The sequence below is a fragment of the Notothenia rossii genome (assembly GCF_949606895.1).
Source record: "Notothenia rossii genome assembly, chromosome: 7".
In the NCBI taxonomy this organism is placed as follows: domain Eukaryota; kingdom Metazoa; phylum Chordata; class Actinopteri; order Perciformes; family Nototheniidae; genus Notothenia; species Notothenia rossii.
Genome location: NC_136905.1, coordinates 44235811 through 44257958, shown reverse-complemented (window position 1 = coordinate 44257958; position 22148 = coordinate 44235811).

Sequence of the window (22148 nt, the reverse complement as noted above, 5' to 3'; positions counted from 1 at the left end):
GCCACTATCTGCTGGGGAATCTTGTTCATAGAGTTTGTACGTACAAAGCTGTACTTGTGGGTTAGTAGCCTGTGTCTAACAATCATTTTCAATAATTGTGCTCAGGTCACCGATCGGTTGTTCATAGCTTAACAGGGGGTGTTTCTGGTACAGACTAAAACATGGATCCAGTGTATTTAGAGATTCCCCTAATCTGTAAATCCCCATCACTTACATATCCCAATCACTTAAACCCATCTCATCATTTGATACAAGAACTGCATATAAGGGGGTGAATCATCTTGATTATAACCACCTCTTGTTTGGGACCGAGTATTTCTAACTCCTCCTCTTGTTGCTCAGCTGATCTTTTGGCTCTGGGGATAAGTGAAAGTCTCCGAAACACAGCTGGAGTCTTGTTAGTGATGTGGGCATTCTATGAGTGAACTAATGGATCCATGTCTTACATAATATTGTACTCCCCTTCCAACCAGAAAGGTGCCAAGTGTAATGAGCACAATCAACAATGCTATTCTGACTCTTATCCCTAGGGGACCCCACAATTGGTTTGGCTTTGTTCTCATCATCTCTATTTTAAACCTGGTTGTGTCCGTTACAGAATTTAAATAATGAGTACAAAAATAACATAACAAATTGGACTCTTTTTACAGATGTAAAACAAAAAATAGGTATTCACATTAATGTACAATCTATAAAAATCTATAGACAATTTGTCTTTTGAGCTGTTTCTATCTTTATCTTATTTCTATTTATTGTTTTGTTCCAGCTCTGCCAAATCAGTCCTAACTCCCAATAATGTTCTGGAAGTTGCCAGTGAAGGGTGACAATGTGTGAGGTGGTGTCAATTTGCTCCTTTTTCTTTACCTTTAAACCGGAGCGCGTGTGAAGTTTGTTACAACCTTTCACGCTTCCGTCCACCGGGGATGAGCCCACTGTCTTTTGTGAACCTTCACCCTCACTCATTCACCTGGCCGAACAGGAGTCTCTTCTGGTGTCTCGTCTGGTATCTCTGTAGTTTTCCTAGCCTGCTGTGTAGACAAAACTTGCATAATATTACTCAGAGTTCTGACATATTCATCCACTTCTATTTGTCTAATATCTCAAACTGGACCACTCCCTCCTTGGAGAAGGCCCGAGCTTCGGCATACCTCTTGTTGACTACATGTTATTATTTATTAACTACAACGTCTCTGAAATCAACATATCTGTATAATCATGACACTCCCTCCTTTGAGCATAAAATGCTTAATTAATATTGCAATGATTACCCTATTCTGTACAGGACATGTAAAACTCATAACGTTGCATTAAATAAATATAACTTCTCCGTGTACCCACAAGTAGGGCTGCAACTAACGATTATTTTGGTAGTCGACTAATCGGTCGATTATTTTTTCGATTAGTCGACTAATCTAACGATTATTTCTGTCACACCCTCCATCTCTGCTTCCTGTGGGCACGGCTCCTTTTCCGGGCTCCAGTGCATGTTCTACCTCAAGTCTGCACACCTGTGAATGTCACCCTGTTGTCCAGTCCCAGGATCAATTCAATCGCATTTTATTCTTGTCATTTCGCAGACCCTTGTTAATTATTATTTTAAGTTTGGAATTAATTACAGCGTCCATAAAGCTCTAGTGTGCTCTACTACGCTGTAAGCTTGGCGCTGTTTAGCAGCTCGTTGGTGGACACGCAGCCTCAACATAACTGAAATAGCGTTTGCTTAGCAAGCATTAACCATGAGACGTTCTGTTTTCCAACATGTAAGCTAACGTAAACATGACTATGGCTAACTTGCTCAAACTTACCCATGATCCAAAGTAGCAGTCCTCACGGTTCCAGGGTGCTTGCGTTTTAAATGCTCGTGCATCACTGTAGTGCTGCCGTGGAATGCCAATTCCCCTTTAAAAATTCTGCATTTCACTGACTTCTTTGGCTTGTCGTCTGTGAAATACTCCCACACTTTTGAAACTCTCGGTCTCGCTTTTTTGAGCTCTTCATCACCCTCATTCTCTCTCCTTTCCGCCATCGTTCGTATTCTTTCTTCTTTGTTGTTAGTACAGAATGCAGTCATGGCAGACAATGGAGAGTATACTGCCCCCAGCACTTCCTGTAGTGCATTGCAGTTACAAATGAACATTTGCGCAGTTTTGAATTAACGTTACCGGCTCTCTGATTGTTTTTATACGACGCGCCGACACTAAAATTCCGCGTCGACGAATTTTTATGATCGACGTCGTCGATTATGTCGACTAATCGTTGCAGCCCTACCCACAAGGGGTACAAAAATATCGTATGATTTATGGTTTTCTGATGGTATAAATGCATATTCACTATAAAAAAAAATCAGCAATTAGCACTTCTAATAGTTTACTTGTTTCAATAATGGCTTTTGTAATGGTATTATGCGTCATCGTTGCTGCGAAAAACAATACCTCTGGTGTCGCTAATGCGTCTCGATAACTCTAGGATTAGAGGATTGGTTGACACTGCTGAACTAACATATGATAAAATAATATTTCTCCAAACTGGAGGGAAAATATGAACTATTCTCTCAGAGAGTGACCTGCATGAAGGGCTGGTGCCCCTCACTCAAATGAGATATTGCCTTACGCACAACACCACAAATCAGTAAAGTTACTCAAGAATAAATAAATAAAGACTGATTCTTGAAACTGTTGTAAAAACCCTACAACTTCTTCATCCAAGCTCTCAATCAGTGTTATGTTATTTAATCTGCGGCTCATGCCTTAAAACAGACACTTCAGACCGATTATAAAATTGTGTTTATGAGAAAAATGTAATCTGACTCCATAAATCAAATAATTGTTTGATTAAAAACTGCACTTCTGGCTAACAATAAATGAAGTTCCCCTTTAAACACAGCCCCGGTCTTCTGACGGGGTCCATCTATGTACTGGCTGGAAAATGTTGGGCCAGTCTCCGTCGCTCCGTCACTGTTCTCCCGTTAACAGTCACTCTCTAGTTCAGCTGGGTTCTTGTTGACTTCTTCACTGGTTTGAGACAAGCGACCCTATCGGACACCTCCCTTTGTAGCCAGACTTCACCACAGCAGAATCGAGTTTCTGTTTTCAGGTCTGGACAGCTTCACGTCAGGTGTATCGCCGCCCCTTGCATATTTTGGGTGGAAGCCCGTCTTCTTGGCCTCACTAGTTGTGTGGACACAATAGTTTTCTGTGTGGGGGAACAACATCACTCGTAATGTATTTTCCTTCTCATAATTACAAAAATAGTCTACTAAATGTTCTACTCTGCTACTTCTAATCTGTGGATGCTCTGTGTAAATGCAATATTCTACTCACTATCTTTTAAATAACATTCAACCTCTCCCTCCTGTGGTGACATATGTGGCTCTATGTAGCTGGATTTCCAAATACTCGTTCTCCAGTGGAGTCCTCCCACACTCCTTCACATCTCTTCAGGAAGGCATACATGTCTTCCCCCGGTTCTTTTCTCAGGCTGTTGAGGGCATGTAAACTCCGTGTTGTTGGGTAGATGTGACGAATAGCAGCCCAATAATTCGACCTGATGTAGTTGAATGGAGTGTCATCTGGGTCATTTGTGCAATTGGCCTCGGAATCTATTGCTCTCACTTCAAGTCGTCTTTCAATCCGTCCGAGCAGGGCCCTCATGTCTCCCAAGCACAGGTGGTCCTGGGCTGTGTATCTCTTCAGATCATTCGCCCACTTCTGACCTCCTTTCGTGAGTGGAGGTAGCTTTGACACTAACGGTACGTCTACACTACAGGCATCAAAAAATGCTTTCAACGCTTCGCCCATTCACTTGAATGGGGTGACGTAGAAGATTTTTAATTTTCGCCGAACTGCATTGTGGGGAGCATGGCATGGCTTTGCAAGCATCACGAGCATCTATCGGCATCAAAAGTTGAACAATGTTCAACTTTTGAGGCTCGATGCTTGGCATCAGCCAATCAAATCCCGTTTATTCAAATCCCGCCAGTGCAAGCGCAGCCAATCAAACCGCGTGCAAGCTGGGAGAGCCAGACCGCAGTTCATTTCCTCATATTCCAAACGAGATATTACGGTAGCAAATCACCCGGTTCTTTACGACCGGAACTATTTACCGGGATACAAACCGGAGGAACCAGGCATGGAGGGCGGTGGCAGAGACAGTGGGTGAAACTGATAGTTTTTTCGCCTGTTTGGAGAGTTTATATCCAGTTTACTTCGTTTTAACATTGCTATTGCTTTGTATGTCGGGGGCGGGAGATTCATGGGATTGGTTGCTCGCAAAAAATCGCCAAGCTTCAGACTCGCCCAGCTTCAAGATTTTTTCATGCCTGTAGTGTAGATGGGCCGTGATGCTTCCATGTCCCTGTGAGTCCATGATTTGTATCGAAATCCTCCTCTTCCAGCCGCTATCAATGGCATGGAGGTATATGCACCGGTTCTTCGTTCTTCTTGTTCTCTCTGTTGTCTATCTGCAACAATGTCATTATGGGCTTCAACTGCCTTTCGTCTCTCTTCCATTCCTCTGTTGAGTTCCTTTTTCATTATTCTGCCGAGTTCTTCCACATGTAAGCTGTTTGTCAATCCTTGGCTGGCATCTTCCAGATGGAATACCAGACTTGCAACCATAGCTTTTCTTTTTTCAGCTCTGTTCATAGCAATGTTTACAGGTCCATACCAAGAGGGTTGTCCGGCTTTGATCCATGCGTTTTCCTGTTGTAGATATTCAGCATTCTCATGTTCAACTACAGCTTTTTCCGTTGGTCCAGGTTGATCATCTGCTGGAATCAATCCTCTCGTTTGCCACTGTTCTAACAGTTTCTCCATTTGGTTCCATGTCCTCTGTCTTTTATTTGAAACTGTTAAAGCATCGGATCTGATTTTTACCCTTTCCTTGATATCTGCAGTTGAGCCTGGCCCTGCGTCTAGTCTCAACTTAGTTTGTTTTGGTGACATGTTCTCTAATTATTTATGAACTTATCAAAGATGAAGCACTAATCTTCTGACTAGTACCTTCGTTGCTGTTCGTCCGAACTTTAAATTTTTTTTCTTTTCTTTTCTTTTTTTTTTTTTTTGCTCAAAGTTTTATTATTTTTATAGATTTTTTTTTTTTTTTTTTTTTTTTTAAGTTTAAGGTAAAATATTAATAAAGTTAATTAATATATAAAAAATATGCAAAATTAAAATATGAAATGTTAAAATAAAGTTGTACCGTGTATGGTTTTGACTTTGAAATATGAATTTGGTTCAAAATCACAATGTTATGGTGTTTCCGCTATTTGGGTAATAATTCTGTACTACCACCAGAGTGCGCTATTTTAAATTCCAGCTTAATCCACTAGGGAATAGCTGTTTCAAAACTGACTCGTTTTTAACAAAGGAGAAACTTAGTTTCCTCAAAAATATCTTTAAAATAGGAATTTACACTATGGTTAAACAACACAACACATAACCGCCAAAACACATTTGCAAAGAAGAATATTCACAAAACCGCCAATACACATTTACCAGCAGAAGTACTTCCAATAGTTCTAACTCTAACAAGAAGTATGATGTTCTTTAGAAGATGGAATGCCTAGCCTCAGTGTTGTAAAGCAAACAGAGTACTTCAATTAGCATTTCATGAAATGGTGACTGCCGTGTGGCTCACCGTGAACATGAGGTCAAGACAAAATGGCAACTGGTTTTCCAACCTTTGACCTGAAGAACAAAGGGATTTGAGAAAACACCTGGAGTTGAAATTGGTGAGGTGATATTTTGTCTAGTAAATTCTACACACAACACTGTAGTTTAAAATAACATTTCCATTTAGTTTACAATGATAAATGGGCCTCATACCCTTACGTCATAGCCCTCTACCCATGTACGTAAATGTTTTGACTTTAAGAGCCAGTATGGTCATCTCTTCTGTTTAAACACGCTATTTATGGGACAAATAGGACGCTAAGCAAACACAATTAGAAGAATATCGTCTATCTAACGCACGAATGTCGCACTTCCTGCTGTAATCCACAACGCAATGTCTTGAAAAACAGAATGGTGTAACCACTGAGAGCTTCAAACTACTCAGGCCTTTTCCTTGAAATAGGACTTTTTTAAAACAGCCTCACGCTGTTGTTACACAAAACACTCACTCCAATAACCTTAGCTTCAAACTTTGGCTGTGTCTTTGCCTCAAGCAGTCCCGACTGCTTAATGGCCTAAAACCATTCACGTAAAACGTAAAACGCCACAAAAGACACATATAGTGATTGGCCTCTAGCCGACATGTACTAACAGACAAACGAATAGCATGCAGGGTTAAATAGAAAAAAAGAAATTGAACTCACCCTGCCTGTAACAAAGCAACGCCACGTGGTATGCTACCAATATTTATCAATTTAGGCTTGTTTTAACTTAAATTGCACAGCTATTTTCAGGATCCGCTGGCCGCCGTCAAACACACAGAACTAACATTGTCCTACATTAACTATTGAAGAATTCGATATAACAGGTTTCTCCATACCTAGTTGATTTGAGCTCTCTGTGTGCTGAACGGATGCCAGCGGGTCCAGCAAGCAGCCTGCTGTAGTCTCTCCCGGTTTTGCGAGATCCTGGCTAGCTCGCCAATTGTTAAATATGTTCTTTATTCTCGCGTCCAGGAGAGAAGCTTTAAAATGAGACTAAATGGAGTCTCTGAAAAGATTCAAATGGGATACTTTAATTAAAAAAGGCGCGGTAGTGTTACAGACAGAATATTGTTCCGGCAGAAAACAGCTGTGCTCTGGTTCTCCTGAGCAAGAAGAAGACAGCGGATCTCTCCTCCGGCGCTGCTATATATATCCTCTGCTGGCTCCTCCCCGCCAGCCGGCTCACCTCGTCTCCAATGTCCGTTATTGCATTTAAACAGAGGATAGGTTCTTTTCACATTCAATATATGCTTAACACGCCGTTTCTCCTCATATTCTCTTTCATCACTTTTCATTTAACACATTCTAAACGCTGTAATCAATACTCTAAACAATACTTCTCGGCTCGTTTGGTTTCCGGTCATTCCGGATGTTGTCACATGCTACTCTCGTCTGTAAACAATAATGTATTCAAATAAACTGTACTTTCATTTAATATTCAACATGGTAGTATCTCGACATCTATCGTTGTAGTGTTAAATCAGTAGGCTTCGGTTTTCACCACTCCAAGTCATTTCGCTTCTCAATTCACCTCTTTAGGAAATCGTATATTAGCCACATGCTAAATGCTAACCGTAGATGAAGGACTTTCAGAATAAAAGCTTAACTGCTTTGTGCACAAGAATTTCTGGTTTTTCAGTATAAAAGAGCGTTTAAACTGACGGTATGTTTAAGCTACATTATAGCATCAAAACATTGATTTTAATTTCTAACACTACAGAGGAGAGAGCCTGCCCTCAATTCCTTGGTATGCAATGACTAGATGAAAATGCAAGGGAAAGGTTTTGTTAGAAATTAAAATCAATGTTTTGATGTTATAATGTAGCTTAAACATACCGTCAGTTTAAAAGCTGTTTTATACTGAAAAAAATAGAAATTCTCGTGCACAACCAGTTAAGCTTTTATTCTGAAAATCCTTCATCTCCGGTTAGCATTTAGCATGTGGCTAATATACGATTTCCTAAAGAGGTGAATTTAGTAGCGAAATGACATGGAGTGGTGCAAACCGAAACCTACTGATTTAATACAACTATAGATGTCGAGATACTACCATGCTGAATATTAAATGAAGGTACAGTTTATTTGAATACATTATTGTTTACAGACGAGAGTAGCATGTGACAACATCCGGAATGACCGGAAACCAAACCAGCCGTGAAGCATTTTCTGTATATTTTAGAGTATTGATTACAGCGTTTAGAATGTGTTACATGAAAAGTGATGAAAGAGAATATGAGGAGAAAAGGCGTGTTAAGCATATATTGAATGTGAAAAGTACCAATCCTCTGTTTAAATGCAACAACGGACATTAGAGACGAGGCGAGCCGGCTGGCGGGGAGGAGCCAGCAGAGGATATATAACAGCACCGGACGAGGGATTCTCTCTCTTCTCTTGCTCATGAGAGCCAGATCACAGCTGTTTTCTGCCTGAACAATATTCTGTCTGTAACACTACCGCGCCTTTTTTAATTAAAGTATCCCATTTGAATCTTCTCAGAGACTCAATTTAGTCTCATTTTAAAGCTTCTCTCCTGGACGCGAGAATAAAGAACATATTTAACAGTTTGTAGTTGATGATAAAATAAAACCCCTCTGAGATTAGTATTAGTAACCCTCCATAGGCTTCGGCGAATACTATGCAGGGAGAGGGTTCTCATCCACCTGGCCCCCAGAGCTCACAGCTCTCAATTCACAGATGCTCTCTCCTTCATCCGCGCTTCACAAACTGTATCCTATCATCATAGCTGCCATTCTTTGGGGGCACGAATGGACTAGGAAAGCCATACTCATCCACACCGATAACAGTGCAGTTGTAGAGATCCTTAACAAAGGCCAATCTCGCTCCCTGGCCATCATGCAGTTCCTTCGTAGACTCACCTTAATCTTAAACACCAGTTCATCTTCGAAGCAGCACACATTCCAGGTAATCAGAATAGCATCGCTGATTCTTTGTCTCGTTTCCAATTTCAGAAATTCAGAAACTTGGCTCCAGAGTCGGATCTCCATCCCATACCAGTCCCACCGTTTTCAGCAAACACATTCAATTAAACCCACGCTGATGTGCTGGTAGAACTTTGGCAGGACTTTCTTCATGTTGGCAGAGTTTAAATCCCCGGCCTCTGGCCGTGAAGTCTCTGTGATTTTGTTAGCACCTCACAGGAACCTCACAGGAAAATAAAGAAAAAAGTGGAGACTGTCTAACCACAAACTGCCACTGAGCCATTGAAGGGCAGAGGAGCCGGTTCAGAGAGGAAGAGATGTTGCAGAGCAATCAGGTCCCCTCAGGTTGTCATCAAACAACTACTTAATGCCAGACCTCGGGTTAATGTTCATGAATGTTTAATTCAACTTTCAGCTTAATTGAATTTATCAGGGAAGGCCGAGTGTTCCTGCAGTCAGGCTCCTGTAGGTTTACTGAAGGATCTTTGATGTAAAATCAAGAAAGTGCAGCTGTCCTGGCTGATAAATAGCAATTAACAAGCAGAAACTAAACCAGGGAGGGCATTTCTTAATTCTCTTTGACATGCTCACACCTTGTACACCTATACCGTTCTGAATAAACCAAGTCATTCAAATGTTCACTCATCCCCATCCTACAGGAGGGAACTGTGTGTGTGTGTGTGTGTGTGTGTGTGTGTGTGTGTGTGTGTGTGTGTGTGTGTGTGTGTGTGTGTGTGTGTGTGTGTGTGTGTGTGTGTGTGTGTGTGTGTGTGTGTGTGTGTGTGTGTGTGTGTGTGTGTGTGTGTGTGTGTGTGTGTGTGTGTGTGTGTGTGTGTGTGTGTGTGTGTGTGTGTGTGTGTGTGTGTGTTGCTAGCTGACACAGTCATCAGCCACAAACAACTGATTCAACCCCCCCCCACACACACACACTGTTGAAAGGGTCACTTGCAGGCCAGACCCACAGTGAGGTCTAAAGAGGTCCCTTGTTGCTGCATTACCGCCCCTGCTCTCCTCCTTCCTTTTCTTTCTCCCTTTATGCTCTTTTTCTCTTTTTTCATCTCCTTCCCCACACAGATTGTGTCTTTTTATTTGCTATACATTTCCCCCTCTTATTATGTCTATGCCCCCCCAGGTGCTCAGGTTGTCCTGTGTGGGGCTGATAAACCTGGTGAGGGTTGAGGAAGAGTCAGCATGGCAGAGGCAAAACACCTCTGATGGCTTTTAAATCTGAGCTCTGTCGCCGGGCAGCTCTGGGAGAAGCTGCTGTGGGCCGAATGGCTGACCTGCATCATGGCAGAAATAGTGACACAACACATGTCCATGTTTTGATAGACATGCACTTCAGTGCAGATGCTAAAGAAGGTTAATATAAATGAATGCAGATGATGAGAACTTTCATTTAAAAGTATTTTTCTTTACATTTCATACCAAAAAGAGTGACGAATATCCATCATTATACCAGAACTCGATGGTCCAAACATGTCTACTTTAATTAGCACATTTATTTACTCAGCCGAACATCAGACATTTGTTACTGGAAGCTTTCAAGACACACCTTCTAAGACCCTCGCAGCGGATGAAAGAAAAACTCCGCAAAAGAATCTCCACAATTATTGAGAAGAAAATAAAGAAAACTCAGAGCAACAGAGGAGGGACAAAAGTGCCAAAGATTTGTATAGAAACAACATAATATAAACACAACATACACATTCAATATGACACAAATGATTAGGATTACTGGGATTGTATGTAGCCAACCTGTTTCGTCTGACCAACACAGATTCCTGTGTGATAAATCAGTGTTTGTTTCCCACAATTAAATGAAGATGGTTAACTGAAGTATTGATTTAAATCTCTGCTCAGCTCATAGGAAACCTTTCTGAGTGTTGCTGCTGCTGTCTGTCTGAACAACAGACAGCAGAAAGGCAAAAAGGAAAGCGCTCCTCTAAAGAATGACTTTTTTAAGCTTTTATTTTCATACAAACTAAATAATTGAGCTCATATGTAAGTGCAAATAAGAGTATTTGTGAAAGTGCTAGAAAGTCAAATAATAAATTTAAATTTGAAAACAATGACAAATACTGTATGTAGTTCCTCATAGCAATCAATAATTGTGATAAATAACTGTGATGTCAATCACAATAATCTATCTCGTCTGGAGAGCGGGGCCTCCTGTACCGCTGTGGCCCTTTGCTGCATGGTTTTCAGCTGTATGATAAATAAAGGCAAACAAATGGATTAATCATAATTAACAATTTGCCATTGTGCAGGCCTTTTAAATAATTGTCTTTGCCTGAGTTTGAACATAATGGCAAACTCATTTACTGACTAACAGCTAGTAAAGTGTTTGTTGCCTCAGGCAGCACTACCCGTGTTCTGAGACATCGATTAGGGGGACGAGAATGAAGAAGCAGACATAAATATATCGAACTAAAAAGCCTTCAGGCGGCCAGACAGAAAATGACAGAGAAAGTCACACTACCTTCACCATTTCCTCTCCCCCCTCCCTCCCGCCCTCCCCACTCGTCGTGCCCCCCCACCCCTGTAAATGTTAACTGGCAAAAGTGCCCAATCAGACACCAGACATTGTGTGTTAGCATGTATATCTTTATATATCACACACACACACACACACACACACACAAACACACACACACACACACACACACACACACACACACACACACACACACACACACACACACACACACACACACACACACACACACACACACACACTGTAATACATTCCCTCCTGCTGCTTCTCTCATCCTCTCCTCCCCTGCATCCCCTCTTCTTCGATTTGTCTGGAGCATTCTAGTCAGACAGACTCAGACAGTGTTATGCCAGCAGGTTGGCTGCCTCTCCCCCCGTTTCCTTTACCTTCTGTCCCCCCCCTCCCTTCACCTCTCCCCTGTTCCCTACAAACACACACACACACACACACACACACACACACACACACACACACACACACACACACACACACACACACACACACACACACACACACACACACACACACACACACACACACATCCTTCCCTGCTTCCTGGTGGGCAGATAAATCATCTGAAGAGGGGCAAAAGCTGCAATGACTGATCGAACATCTAGACCCCTCAGGAGCAGACAGATAGGGGGGGGGGGGATAATAGAGTGAGAGAAGAAGAGTCAAATGAGGGACAGTGGTTGTGAATACTAAAGTCAGCCCGAGACAGACAGAAGTAAAACTCATTGTGTGTGTGTGTGTGTGTGTGTGAGTCAGCGATGGGCAGACAGAGGAGAGGGATAATAGATGGATAAAGGGGGAAGGGGGGTGGCCTCAGAGACAGGAGAGAAAGGGTGATTGACAGCTCTGCTCCTGACACACTTCCACAACAGGTGTCTGCTGCCTACGTGTATGCTGAATCAGTGTGTGCTTCAAACACTGACAAAACACTTTCTGAACAGAACCGTACTTCTTGCCTCATGGACCATCCATACAGTGATGACGTATTTTTGAGGGCGGACTCAGAAATTGGCATCGCAAGGGCTCCCTCCACAAAAAGCATTGGGGTGGTCCATCAGTGTTTTACTCCATTTTATGATTGTGCTTGTGCTGATGTAGTTTTTGCTATTAACAAAACTTCATCACTTCATGACACATTTTAATGTCGAAAACAAAACCTTGAAAATGTTTTGGATTGTGTTAACCACATACCTTATGTCAGGCATCTAACCGAAGACCTAAGTTATTTATCACATCAGTCTCTTCATACTGTGAACACACCAGTTTGTTTCCACACTGATTTATGTCTCAGGGTCCCTGATTGTGGCAGCACTTATCATTCCAATGTACATGTTAAATATGCCTATAGACAACATAAGAAGGCTCACTTCAACAAGATTGAAGAAATTAAGATGAATTTCTCTCTGCCCTTGTCCTACATCCACAGCATAATGAAGACCCAAACAACAATGCATCCCCAGTAATGTTTGATAATGGTTTCTCCAAATAACTCATAGTAAAGGTCTGACACTGTAACAGTTCACATGGGTGAGAAAGGGGCATATATGATGTGTAGGTATGGGGATATAATGAGAGCAACGGGTCCCACCAGGTTTACATAGAGCAGGTTGGTTATTGCGACTGTCCTAGAACCAGCCTGAAGGACCTGCCTGTGTAATAAACACCCTCTCTCCAAAGGTGTAGCACTTGAGGATAGAACCACAAGACGAACACACTAAGCTCTCACTTACCTCATTCACACCAACGCAACTCCGTTTCAAGCTCCGTGCTAGAGCTTTTCAGGTTCAGAACCGGTTCTTCGTTTTAGCTCCAGCTCTTTTCACACTGCCCAGAGTCCGACTGGTGCTGCGTCATTGCGTCATCGTTTGCGTCATGACGTAACCGTTTGCGTGCCTACTTCATAAAGCCAAACCGCGCGGAAACCCCTCACAGCTGACACCGACAACAACAACAACAATGGGCGATTGTGCTCCAGCTTCCTCTGTACTTCTTCGGAAGACCAGATTCCCAGTAGGTAGCTGGTCTCTTCAGTGGACCACTGCTGCTTGTTAAGTTTCTCCATCGTTGTGTACAAACTGGATAAAACGCAGGCTTTTTGTTGTTGTTCAGGAGTTGATCCCGCCCCTGCCCCCGCCTCGACGTAAGCGTGACGTATGTGGTGCTTTTGCTCTGGCCGGACAATTTTTGGTGCTTAAAACGAACCTGATTCCGGAGCTAAGAGGCTGCTCCGCTGCGGTGTGAAGAGGAAAACCCGGTGCTTTTCAAGCTCCAGCTCCGAACCGGCCCTGAAACACCGTTGGTGTGAATGAGGTAACTGAGAATGTTTGTCCACCCAGCTGCAGGTGGAGAGGGGGGGTGGGGTTATCTGTCTGTCCAGCTGCACACTGAAAAAATGATACTTTGGACTAACTTTGAATTTCCCTAATTTGTTACAGCTTTTTTTTTTTGTTTATTCCAACTGAATGTTTTGACCTAAAAAAATTAATTTGATTCAAGTAAAAAATATTGCTTCCGTCTAAGATATATATTTACATTCACACAAAGTAATAAGATGATTCATTCGGAAGACCGCACAACATTTATTACTTTGTTCTAACTTAATTTTTCCTATTGGACTAACCTAATATTTATATGAGATCTAAGTAGAGTTAAGTTTGTGAAAACAAATTTTTAAAAAAATACTTCATTTTGTTGCAGGCAATATTTTTTATTATAGCTTAAAATATTTCCTTTTATTAGATAGCAAACACTTTAATGTACATCAATACAAAAATGTGTTTTGTTTACTGTAAACAAATTACATTTGACTTATAACACTTTGTTTAGCCCAGTTCAAATAAAGACAGGAATATTCTCTTCAAAAGACCTTAACATTTATTTATTTATCACCTATTCTGTTTTATAAAATACAATATTTTTTTAATTACAAATAAATACATCAATAAATTAATACAATGAATTGAGTAAATTATGCAACCAATTTGTACTTATGTAAACAAATAAATAAAAGTAAATCAAGATCACTTTTTTTTTATAAAACTCTCCTGTAGCCTTAACCACATAAATCAAAAATATGCATATGAACATGTTAAACTAGCTTGCATATCTCTCCTTTTAAAATGTAAATATGTAATGCGTTTAAACCTGGCTGCCTTTTAATTAAAGACTAGAACGTATGCATGACATCTCGTTTTTCTTTACATTTTTAAACACTTCAACAATATTTTCTGCAGCTCTTAATTACAACTTCAGATAAACATGTATTAGCCATTAAGAAGGGTTTAACAGAATCTGTGGTGTCACATTCTTTTTTAACTTCAAATGAAACATACAGAGGCCAAAACAATTAAGCAACGACAAATGCAGTTCAATCCCTAGCATTGCAATCTTTGAACAAGGTTGGCCTTTGTGTCAGTTCAATAATTTCAACCAGATACGAGTTCTTGTAGAGACTGAGCTGAAGGGTGTGGACAAGATGTCAGTATCGTCTGATTGAGCAGACACAGCTTCTTCACAGACAGTAAAGATGTATTCTTGGACACCATCATCAGGTATTGGGATGACCTTGATAGTTGTCAAATCTTCAAGGTCAGCAGTGGATGTCAGGTTGACTAGTGCATTTCCAATGTCTTGATATTGCATTCTATAACGTCCACCTATAGAGTGCCACAGTGACACGTCCTAAAACCCGGAAGTAAGTCAGCATTTTACCACTTCCGGTTCCTTCTACAAAAAAGCAATGCAATTTCTCCATAGGATTTTGGAAAATAGCTCAAAATAAAGTCTGTGGTTGACACTAGGGCTGCAACTAACGATTATTTTGGTAGTCGACTAATCGGTCGATTATTTTTTCGATTAGTCGACTAATCTAACGATTATTTCTGTCACACCCTCCATCTCTACTTCCTGTGGGCACGGCTCCTTTTCCGGGCTCCAGTGCATGTTTTACCTCAAGTCTGCACACCTGTGAATGTCACCCTGTTGTCCAGTCCCAGGATCAATTCAATCGCATTTTATTCTTGTCATTTCGCAGACCCTTGTTAATTATTATTTTAAGTTTGGAATTAATTACAGCGTCCATAAAGCTCTAGTGTGCTCTACTACGCTGTAAGCTTGGCGCTGTTTAGCAGCTCGTTGGTGGACACGCAGCCTCAACATAACTGAAATAGCGTTTGCTTAGCAAGCATTAACCATGAGACGTTCTGTTTTCCAACATGTAAGCTAACGTAAACATGACTATGGCTAACTTGCTCAAACTTACCCATGATCCAAAGTAGCAGTCCTCACGGTTCCAGGGTGCTTGCGTTTTAAATGCTCGTGCATCACTGTAGTGCTGCCGTGGAATGCCAATTCCCCTTTAAAAATTCTGCATTTCACTGACTTCTTTGGCTTGTCGTCTGTGAAATACTCCCACACTTTTGAAACTCTCGGTCTCGCTTTTTTGAGCTCTTCATCACCCTCATTCTCTCTCCTTTCCGCCATCGTTCGTATTCTTTCTTCTTTGTTGTTAGTACAGAATGCAGTCATGGCAGACAATGGAGAGTATACTGCCCCCAGCACTTCCTGTAGTGCATTGCAGTTACAAATGAACATTTGCGCAATTTTGAATTAACGTTACCGGCTCTCTGATTGTTTTTATACGACGCGTCGACACTAAAATTCCGCGTCGACAAATTTTTATGATCGACGTCGTCGATTATGTCGACTAATCGTTGCAGCCCTAGTTGACACATTTAAGAGACGGATCACGTTTTGTTCAGCCGGATAATATCCACATGTCTACCTTACCTTTATAATTTTCGAATCATAAATCTATTGATCATAAATCAATTAGATTTATGATCCGGCTGAACAAAACGTGGTCCGTCTCTTAAATGTGTGTCAACCACAGACCTTATTTCGAGCTATTTTCCAAAATCCTATGGAGAAATTGTATTGCTTTTTTGACGAGGGAACCGGAAGGAGTTTACTTCTGGGTTTTAGGATGCATCACTGTTGCACTCTATTTCACACACTTTCCTGACTTCATCAGTAAGCTGCGCCATTGTCTCTGGAATTCCATTAGGCAGAACTAGCTTCCTGTTGTCATCGGGATTCAGAAGAATTTGTAACTTGGCTGGCATTTTCACGGTCATGTCAACCCAAAAGGAACTAGAAAAAACAAGAACATAAACAATGATATTAGTAATAGTGCAATGATACACTGACGACTGAATGTCAGTGTATGTCTCACAATGGTGACATGCCTGGAATGACAGAGCAAATTATTGCCACCAGTAGCTCTCAAAAAACATACATATGTGAGAATTGACTTTACATGTAACAATATTAATGAAGTGCAGTCTTGTATTTTTTATTTACTTGTACAATACATACTTTTTCTCATTTAGCTTTAATATTTTAAATTACCTTACTTAACATTTAGGTACCTAACTAGATATATTATCACTTGAGATTAGAGTAGAGCAGTGTTTCTCAAACTTTTTCATACCAAGGACCACTTATCCAATAAAAATACACTTGCGGACCACCTAACTCCACAAATATAAAAAAACACATCGTTTTTCTAGAACAGATTACAAATCACCTGAAAATGGTACAAACAAGTGGCAACATGTGTGATGAAGGTGTTGCGCTGGGCCATATCATGCAATCGAAAGTGCAACTTAACCTTGCCCCATTGCGGAGATATTCCCGCGAGAGTGCGTAAAACTTTAATTAATTAATTAATTTCAAATGTGAAATGTTACCAATATACTCACGGACCACTAGGGGGCGCTCGCGGACCACTAGGGGGCGCTCACAGACCACCAGTGGTCCGCAGACCGCACGTTGAGAAGCACTGGAGTAGAGTAACGCAGCGTCTACACGGCAGCGTGCGTTGAAGCGAAATTCAATCACATCAATATCCCGCCCCGGACACACAAGCACGCGGTTTGATTGGCTAGAGCTTGTACTGGCATATCATTGGATTGGCTGACGCTTCCGTCGAACCTTGAAAAGTTGAACTTTTCTCAACTTTTGAAGCGAGCAACGGAGGCAAAGTGAAGCGACTGAAGCACAATGCAGTTCGGCAAAGCGTGACGTCAAAGTGAATGAGAAGCTGTGTTGAAGCTTCAACCAGGGTTCAAGTTATAAACTGAGCTCTATGGGGTCTTTAAACAACAACAACACACACACACAAACTTAAATATGAAAAGGTTAAACTACGCACACACATCATCTTGGCTCGCGCAGCACGCTCACAGGCATAGATCGCGCAACCTTGGAAGTGCAGTGCAGGCATAATGTCATTCAAGAGTTGCGTAGTTCTTTTGGAAAAAATGTTTTGAGTTTAGCCTATTCACCTCGTTAGCATAAATAATACTCATTACATTGACACATGCATTATTTTTGATAAAAATAATGGTTGTTGGTAATGTATTAGCGACCCACACAGATGTATGATTTCACTGCGTCCGTTGGCTCCCACATAACTCGAACCCTGGCTTCAACGCACGCTGCCGTGTGGACGGGCCGTAAGTCTCCATTTTGGGTTTTTCAATCCTTTTTAAACGTACATGAAAACTACTTGCAGTTCATTTTGGAACTTACCAAATCAGCATACATTGTGGCCTTCAGTGGAAACAGCAAACCTGTAAACACAAAGGAAATAAATAAATAAAAAAGGTGTATTTAAACAATCTTAACCCAGCATAAATCACACACCCTCACCCTCAAAGCATGGTCAACAAGACGGGCAGCGTGTTACAAGGAGATTCGGGTTGTTTCCCCCTCCCCACTGTTTACAGTCCCATCTCCGGAGCGGAGTGGTCAGAGTGTGGGTTGTTGCGGAGCAGAGATACACCTTCAGCCACATAACTATAGCGGTCCCGGAGCTTTAATAACGGCTCGCCAAAAGTATAAACATCTCTAACGCTGGCTGGGGTCTGGCTTTTAGTGTATTTAATATGCTGTGGGTTTTTTTTAATGAGCGGAGCACACATTGGAAAATGACCTGGTTTAACAGCTTAAAAACTAGCTAGCACGTAGCTAAACTTGCATAGCCCCATATCAAATACCTTATGTGAAACCAATATAACATTTGCAACTATTTAAACTTTTCACTAGTCAAACCGACACAACAAAAAATCGCCACTTACATGATAAATGTATGAAAATTATCTAGTTAAGCCATCCTTAAAAAATGGTTACACGTGGTTAAACGTTGCTAGCTAACACATAGCCAAATACAAAGACAGATGGTAAATTAGTTGTTTATCTTGACACAACACTAAATGGATAAACATTTAAACATAGTTTAAAACAAAAAAAGCAACCATTTCAAATCCTTACCTTATTTAAAAGTGTTTTTGGGTCAGACACTCTCACAGACAGTGGGTAGCGGTGTAATGGCGGCTGCAGCGAATCTTGAAGCCACCGTGCTTTGTACGTCACGTGGTCATGTGACATGCTTGGAAGTGAAAATAACGATTTAGGTTGAATATTGTTTTTAAGTTATTTCAGGGGGGGGGTGTGTTTTGCTTCTGGGCAATGTTCTAAACTGTATTAAAGTAAACATGTATTATTTTAAACTGTATTGAAGTGAACATGTATTATTGGGGACTGTTTTCAAGTAATCTTATATATATAACCTTCTCACTTACACTCACTGACCCAGATACCAGCACACACACATATTCTGTATATGTTTGATTGTCTGGGAAAGAATAGTTTGTGTGAAATATTCCTTGGGAAAGTAAAGGAGTGAATTCAGGTGCAAGATAAAGATTGACTCTGTCCTTGTTTACTTCCGAAGCTCTCACGCTCTGTTCAGAAGTAAAATAGTCTTTCCCAGAACTCTGATTCGCTGTATTGGGGCCGGCCAGAAGTTAATCCAACCAGTAAGAACACCTAGGGGAGTGAGCAGCCGACAAAACTCCTCCCCACGGACTCTCTGATTCGCTTAGGAGTGAAATCGACCAATTAGAGATTTGGGTGGGGGGGGGCAGAGCAACTCTGCCCCCAAATATGTCTATGTATACTGATGTTTATTCATGCACGAGGCCCCCTGTTTCTGACTGGCTGGTCCCGATATCTGTATCGCACGGCAGTAGAGCGGGGAGCCCGGAGTGCTCTGTTAAGGGTGAACTCTGTATTTTTTATTGTTGTTTTTTATCATTAAAATCTGATTATTGTTAACTTTTATTCCGGTGTTTTGAACTCCTTCTTTTATTAATCTGACCAGGCTCATCTAACGGACGGCGCGGAGTGGAGGTGGGCTTTAAGCCACCACCACTGTGTATGCTCCTACAGCAAACGGAAAAAATCATTGGAAAAACGGAAACCATGATTCTTAATTAGACCAATTTCAAAATGTACTTTGATTAAATGACACAGTCGTTGCACTTTTTTTCAGTGCAGGTGGAGAGGGGGGGGTGGGGTCATCTGTCTGTCCAGCTGCAAGGGGGGGGGGGGGGGTTTATCTGTCTGTCCAGCTGCAGGTGGAGAGGATGGGTGGGGTTATCCATGATGGACAACAGCCTGTTCAGTGTCCTCATCTCCACCACAGCTTCAAAGGGGCTTGATGCCGATGACAGAGCCAGCTTTCCTGATAAGTTTATTGATCCTGCTGGTGTCACCGGCTCTGATGCTGCCCCCTCAGCAGAGCACTGCAAAGAAGAGTGCACTGGAAACAACAAACTGGTAGAAGATCTCCAGCATCTTGCTGCACACGTTGAAGGATCTCAGCTTCCTCAGGAAACAGAGTCTGCTCATCCCCTTCTTATCAACCAACCGTACTCTAACCACTCAGTGGTTTAGAATGAAGTGGAACGTTTTCCCTCTAAGCTACTTGTTATTTCAACCTACATGCAAAATTGCTTCAATACTGTCTGTAAAAAACACAAAATTATTTATAAATAAACTTGTACCAATGACTGAGCCTCCGTACAGTTAGTTAAGCTAGACCAGCCTTGGCATACAGGGTAAAGTGATGAGTAAGTGCTTTACAGTTAGTAACAAATCTCAGAGCACTGTGATAGGCGGCATCTAACTTTTCCTTCAAATGAGAAACAGGACTTGTTTCTAAAAAAGAAGCCTAGTCTAACCCTCAGCTTTTTAAGCAGATTAATGATCTGAAGTTTAAAAGTAAGACAATCATCAAGCCACATACCAAGGTATTTATAACAGGTAACCACTTCAAGTACTTGTCCTTGCATAGTAACAATATCCAAAGCAGTGTCTGTAGTCTTTTTAGAAAATAGCATTACCTTGGTTTTCTCGACATTTAAAAGAAGCTTAAGCTCAGAGAGCTGAGTCTGAATAATGTTAAAAACAGCCTGTAATTTAACAACAGCCTCCTTAATGGAGGGACCTGCACAGTAAATCACGGTATCATCCGCATACAAATGTAAAGTAGCTTCATCGACATTTTCACCTAAACTGTTGATATATAGAGAGAATAAAAGTGGACCTAAAACAGAACCTTGAGGAACACCATTAGCAATGTTTAACCACTCAGCAGACAGCCCATCAAAGGGAACTCATTGGGACCTTTCAGAGAGGTAGTTCACAAACCACCCCACTGCATGGCAGGATATGCCAATACTGAGTAGCCTCTGCTTCAAAATGCGATGATCAACGGTGTCAAACGCTTTGGAAAGGTCAATAAATAGAGCTGCACAACTCTGCTTATTATCTAAAATACTCGTAATGTCATTCACCACTTTCATTGTGGCAGTGATGGTGCTATGTTGCATTCTGAAGCCTGACCGATGTTTAGACAGTATATATAATTTTTACATAAAAACTCTTTACTTGTTCACTCACTAGGCGTTTGAGCACCTTCGCCAGAACTGATAATTTAGAGATTGGCCTATAGTTATTTAAAATAGTTGCCTCCCCTCCTTTTAGCAGGCAGGACATAAGCTGACTTCCATACTTTTGGAATTGCGTTTGTGCTGAGGGAGAGGTTAAAAAGACTAGAGGAAGAGCAATATCATTTGCAGCTATCTTTAAAAAGAAAGGTTCTACGTTGTCCGGGCCAGCAGGTTTCTTAGGATCTAACTTAGATAATGCTTCATGAACAACATTAACAGTAAAATAAATAAAACTGAAAGGGTTTCCCAGACCACATTGTTCAGAGTCACAGATTGGGGTGTTCACAGAAGCAGAGTTAGAAACAGAATCAAACAGAGAGCCACAGGACACAAAATGCTTATTTAAGCAATTTAACATTGTGGCCCTTTCCAATATAGTGCCAGATGCTGTGGTAATGCACAGAGGTAGCTCATTACGGATCTCACCAGTGGATATCGATTTTATGGCTTTCCAAAATGTCCTAGGATTATTTAGGTTTTCTGTGGTAACTGACAAATAGTACTTCGACTTAGCACTTTTGACATGTGAAGTGAAGCTATTCCTTAGCTGCCTAAAACGCAGCCATTCTACCTCTGAGCCTGATTTGCTAGCCTTTGCCCAGGCCTTGTTTCTCTCATGCAGGAGACTGGACAGTTCAGCAGAAAGGATTGTCTCGTCCCTTTACTCTAAATTTACGCAGGGGTGCATGTCTATCAATGATCTCCATAAAACCAAGATACAAATAAGACCATGCAGTTTCTACATCAGCACTCAGATCGGTTTTTCCCCAATCAAACCCAAACACATCATGTACAAAACCCTGCTCCACAAAATGTTTTATGTCTCTCTTAATGATAATACGAGGTTTAACCTTTTGGAACTTAGTGTCCCTAATTGTGGCTACAGCACAGTGGTCACTCACATCATTCACAAATACTCCCACAGATGAGTATTTATAGGGAACATTGGTTAGAATGAGATCAATTAGGGAGGATTTATTAGGGGACTTAATGTTAGGGCGAGTAGGACTGTCAACAATCTGAGTAACATTCAAAGAGATACAAAGGTTTTTAAAATCCTCTGATACTGCAGTTAACCAGTCCCAGTTAAAATCAACAAGTAAAACTATTTCCTTGTAGTCAAGTTGCAATAAAAGATTTAATAGCGAAGACAAGGAGTCCTTGACAGCTGAGGGGGGTCTGTA